Source organism: Trichosurus vulpecula, chromosome 3 (genome assembly GCF_011100635.1).
Source record: "Trichosurus vulpecula isolate mTriVul1 chromosome 3, mTriVul1.pri, whole genome shotgun sequence".
In the NCBI taxonomy this organism is placed as follows: Eukaryota; Metazoa; Chordata; class Mammalia; order Diprotodontia; family Phalangeridae; genus Trichosurus; species Trichosurus vulpecula.
This window is the reverse complement of record NC_050575.1, coordinates 67,437,537-67,443,119: the sequence shown is the minus strand read 5'-3', so window position 1 is coordinate 67,443,119 and position 5,583 is coordinate 67,437,537. Positions and strand designations below refer to the sequence as shown.

Sequence of the window (5,583 nt, the reverse complement as noted above, 5' to 3'; positions counted from 1 at the left end):
GACTAGGGCTAAGTTACTAAGTTACTATGGTTCTTTGCAAGCCCTGAGTCTTCCACTAAATCACCTGCTAATAAAAGAAGCCCATGGAACTTTTGCTTTACTGCCTCCAGCCTCAGAGATGCTGCTCCCCTTCATTTCTTTTCTCCTTCTTCCACCTGCGCTGGCCTTACCCCCAGCGAGGTGTCCGCGCTGCCACTTCCACTTACTCCTTTCCTCTGTCCCCAAAACCATTTTATTTTTTATTTATTTATTTTCTTTAACCAGTCACCCCTAGTGTAAAAGCGGAGACGCGAATCTCCCCACGGAGTCCTTGCACCGGCTTGCACTGTGTTCCGCGTGTCACCATCTTCTGGGTGTCACATAGCTTACAATCCATGGCAATTGTAAGCGCTCAAAGTTGCCACCCAATCCTCCAACCGTGGAGTGAAGGAGGTGGTGGCTCAAGGCTCTGTAAAATCATCAGGTCTGACAGTAAAGGGACCAACTTTTTCCGCGCTGACCTATATTTTAGGGTGGAATGTAAAATGCTGCTTCTTATAACGCTGCGAGCAGGACTTGAACCTGCGCGGGGAGACCCCATTGGATTTCAAGTCCAACGCCTTAACCACTCGGCCATCGCAGCAAAGTCATGGGAGGTTTCCGTCCAGTCTTATCTTTATCGGGAGACAATTACCTGTCTCCCGTGTCAATTACCTCTCACTACATGTCTTTTCGTTTGTCTTTTGTTTTTTCTGTTACTGCGTAAACAGTATAAGTATATATTCTGTACCGTACGTGCTATAGATATTGGGGATTCGAGAGTTTGTGTGTGTGTGTCTGTGTGTTTGTGAGACAGAAAGAGAGGGAGAGAGGGAGAGAGAGACAGAGAGACAGAAAGAGAGACAGAGACATAGACAGATGCTCGTGAATTTTTTTTCCCCCCATAACAAGAGTTGATTCAATCCTTGACTCCATCAGGTGCAGCACCGAAGGCTCGGCCACTCTGCTCATCTGCACCTGGACCGGGTGGACAATCCTAACCTTCTTCCCCACTCCTCCTACCCCCGAGTCACTGGCCCAAGGTCTGGCTCCCTGCCGGGGGTTGGAGTGGAGCCACTGTGCGAACTCCTCAGGAGAGCCCTCGGCAATTCCTGAAGCTCTCGCCTCTCCATCCTCTCTAGCTCGTAGTGCTAAGCGTTAGCATCTCCGCTTTACAGAGGAGGAAACAAACTCGAAGGCGAAGCCACTTGCCCAGGATCGCAGAGTGAGAACTTAATACTATCTAACACAAAGATAGCTTTGATGTATGTAAAGCACCTTAGAGATATGATAGCCGGGAGTGGATTTGAAACAGATGCTCTAGCTTCACATTAAATGGAATCAAAGTACTTTCAGCTAGTATGATTTATCCAGTTTCCAGCATTAGTCACAATGTTTTCTGTAGCTTTATGACTTCTAGTACTTTCCTTGTCCCCTCCCCTCAATTTCCTCGAAATGTTGGGGGGTTGGGAGGGCAAGGAGAAAAATCATAGGAGCTAAATGCTTTTTTTTTTTTTGGAGGGGGGAAGCCAAGGCAATTGGGCTTAAGTGACTTGCCCAAGGTCACACAGCTAGCTAGTAAGCTCGTCAAGTATCTGTGATGGGATTTGAACTCAGGTGCTCCTGACTCCAGGGCCCGTGCTCTACTCACTGTGCCACCTAGCTGCTCCAGCTGAATGCTTTTAACAACTATAATTGGTTGTCATTTCGCTTCAAGATGACTGACTGAACTCCAGATATATCATAGACATAGAAGGGATCACAAAGGTTTTTAAATCCATCCCCTCTTATTTTAACAAATGAGGCATGGAGAGAATGAGTGATGCGCCCAAAGTCACTGGTCATCCACTGATATTTTTATTCCCCCTGTGTAGATAAGACATACGCAGATTGGCCTCTGAGAGGAAAAAATGTAGCCTCCTCCCTTCATTGCAGAGATAGGGGAATCTTTGGGTGTGGAATACAGCACATACCGTGAGATTCAATCGACCTGTGAGTTGATTTTGTTCAACTGCTTTTCTAGCCTTTTCTTTTGAAGTTTTTGAAATTTTCATTTCATAAGAAATGAAAGTGAAATAATATACTGGGTCATATAATATGCACGAGGAGCTAGGGGGTGTAGTGAGTACACCCCGGGGCCCTGGAGTCAGGAGGACCTGAGTTCAAATATGGCCTCAGATACTTGACACACTAGCTATGTGACCTTGGGCAAGTCACTTAACCCCAACTGCCTTGCCTTCTGCCCTCCAAAAGAAAAAAAAAAGAAGTGTATTATACAAAATATACACAAGGCTTCTGCCAAAATGAGAGGGCACAACAGAACGTAGACAAGATGTCAGTGTCAACAGCTAACACCTCTCACCATTTACAGAGAGCTGGGGGAGCATATTATAGCACAACATAGACTGCACACAGAACATGCAGTAAATTATAGTAATGTATAATGAGGTATAAAAGAGGAGAAAGTCCCCCGTGATCCCTTCAGCACAAAGGAAGATCCTTCCTTACACAATCCACATATGGGAAAATCTTTGGAGTGGAAGAAAAATTTCTAAGGGAATGAAATGGTTTGTTCTATACCATTAACAGCACTAGTAATATTACTAAGGATACAGATTATAAGTCAGTCCAGAAGAAGAAGTGTGGAGTTCTTTGCCAGCATTGTCGTTGTTCTGTGTTTCTCACTCTTTGCGACCCCATTTCGGGTTTTCTTGGCAAAGATATTGGAGTGGTTTGCCATTTCCTTCTCCAGCTCATTTTACATATGAGGAAACTGAGGCAAACAGGGTTAAGTGACTTGCTCAGGGTCATATCTTTCTCTAGGTCATTTTACAGATGAGGAAACTGAGGCAAACAGGTTAAATGACTTGCTCAGGGTCACTCAGCTAGTACGTCTGAGGCTGGGATTTGAATTCAGGAAGATGAGTCTTTCTGACTCCAGGCCCAGTGCTTTTTCCGCTGCACCACCTAGCTGTCAGCTAGCAGTATACAAAAGAGCTTGAGCAAATTGGTGCTTCTCATTTCATCTCAGTGAATTGAGCAAACATGACTTTCCAGAACGCATCCTTGTAAGAATCTGCAGTGGACACAGGTAAGAGCTGCCTTCTGCTTCTAAGCCAGCTCCTTTCCTTCATAATTGAGCCTCAGTGTGGGGCTTTGACACTCCATCCTTGAAACTGAACCTACTATTACAAGTACTACTATGGTCAACAGCATCTTTAGTAGACTGTTCATAGTTAATAGTGCCAGCCTCACTGTTTCCTTTGTATGGGTTCCAGAGGTTCTGGGATTTCATATTTCTCCTGTCTTTTTGCAGCTTGATCTCAATACTTCGTCTTTCTTTCTCCCTTAGTTTCAGAGCTTCTAGTTCTTGCTCAGACAGTTGTGATGCCAAGCAGGGTGGGACTCTTTGCTGTTTTTCGTTTGAGTGCTTCTCAGCATTAAGGCAATTGAGTGCCTTTGATTGAGTCTTGCCTTTGTTTCAATCAAGAGTCTTTGAATCAGGAGTCTTTGATGACCTGCTTAAGTCACAAGAGAGCCCAAGTTGCATGAGTTTGAGTCACATGGTAGTGATACCTTCTGACCCTAAAGAAGTATATATATACATATATTTTGCTTTGGGCTCACTCATGGAAGAGTGTTGTATGATTTGACCGGGTAAGACTCTGGGTAGCCATTGTTAAGGACCCCCTGGCTTTGAAAAACCTGGATGTTGCTGCTTCTTTCTCTGGTAACTATGTGTTATTGCTATGGATAGACTGGCTCTGTTTATATAATTTCTGCTTGTAATTTCTGATTGTATTCTTTCTGAATTTCAGGTGCTAGCTTTTCCTCCTGAACTAAGTGAATGGTATATCTGTGTTTAATTAAAGTAAGTTTGTTACCCCCTCAAAGTTACTTTCCTTAGAAAAGCAGATCAAAGAAACTGTCCTAGCAGCCCTCCTGTGTGCTGGTGTTGTTGATCTGTTTCAACAATCCAGCTAGCAGCTTCTGTGGGGGATCCACCAACAACCAGCACCCAGAAAGCTGCCAGCACACTGCAAAAACACAGGTTCTTTTGATCTGCTTTAGTAAGGGAAGCAACGTTAAGTGACAAGCTTACTTTAATTCAGCATACAAATATCATTCACTTAGTTCAGGGGAAAAGACCAGCACCCTGAACTTCAGAGCAAAATCAAACAAATTACAAACATCAACAGACAGACCAAATACAGATTCATACTTACCAACATCTAGGTTCGGCCTGGGAGCTCATGAAAGGGGCTGGCCCACAGTCACGTGCCACAATGGCTGTGGGTAAGAGCTCCGAAGAAGAGAGCCAACCCCTGGTTTTATATCTTTTTCAGGGTCAGGGGTGAGTCATACATGTGACTCACCCATGCGACCTAGAATTGTCACAAAGAGGCCACTCAAACCCACGTGGTCTAAGAGCCTCTGATGTCCTAAACCTATCACTCAAACTCATGTGTAAACTAGGCCCTCCCTTAGTTAGCCCCACCTGGGGCCCCACCTTGGTTACCAATTCACACCCACATAAGTTTAGCACTTAATTGGGGTTTGGGCCTGGGGCTTAGCACCTAGTAAGAAAGACGCTTAATCATTTTAGAACAGTAAGAAAGTCCCAACTCAATTGATATTACATGGTCTTACACAGCCAGTAGCATTGTTGTTACAACAGTCTATCTAAATAGTCTATTGATATCTATGTTTTGCTTATGAATGTCTGAAAGTTGTTAATGTCTAATTAAAACATCTTTGTTGAGAAATTGCCTTCTACAGAATGGGAAGCCCTTTTCTTCCAATCAGTCAGTTTTTCTTCTTCCTTTTCATTTCCTTCAATCTGTTCTACATCATTATCACCACTAAAAACAGCCACTAGACCACAACAGAGTGGATTTTCCTCTTCTCCATTTTCCACCAGCTCTGGGAGAAGTTGCTGTCTTTCAGCCAAAGCTTTCTTCTTCTCAAAGAGAGCAAAACCAGCATCTGCTGCTGTGGATTCTCTCCTCTCTTCCTCCCTCAAGGAAATGACAGGCTGGAAGCTATTTTTGAAGTTTGCTTTTCATTTGTTTAAGCTCTTAGCCTAGCCATCCATGTCTTTGCCAATCTGTCATACTGTTTGGCTCTTTTGTTTTTTCTCTTTTCCCTTCCTTTCTTTGGTGGAAGTTTGTGGCTGCACTACACATTCTGCGGCAGGCACATAGGTCTCCTTCCTTCCAACCAATACTAGAACAAAAGTTATTAATAAAAATAAAATTGACTTGCTGGGAATTTCAGGTAATGATTGCAGACATTTATATAAGCACTTTAAAGGTTTAAAAAGTGCTTTACAAACATTTTCTCAATTTGATCTTCGCAACAGGTATGTCAGGTAGCATCATAGACGTGTTTTATTATACCTATTTTGCAGATGAGGAAGTTAAGGCTTAGGGAGGTTGCATATGCGAATATAACTAGTACGCTTGTAAGGTGAAATCTGAACCCTCATTTTAAGTCCTCCTTGCTCTTTTTACTACACCATGGCTGCATTTCCAGTCCATATTGCAGGCTTTTTGGTCAGAGGTG

At 43.5% G+C, this 5,583-nt stretch overlaps 1 non-coding gene across 1 annotated transcript; it reads right to left on the bottom strand.

Moving 5' to 3' along the window:
- Positions 1–540: 540 nt before the first annotated feature.
- Positions 541–622, bottom strand: TRNAS-UGA. The gene has a single exon. It is a non-coding gene; the product is annotated as a tRNA-Ser (tRNA).
- Positions 623–5,583: the final 4,961 nt, after the last annotated feature.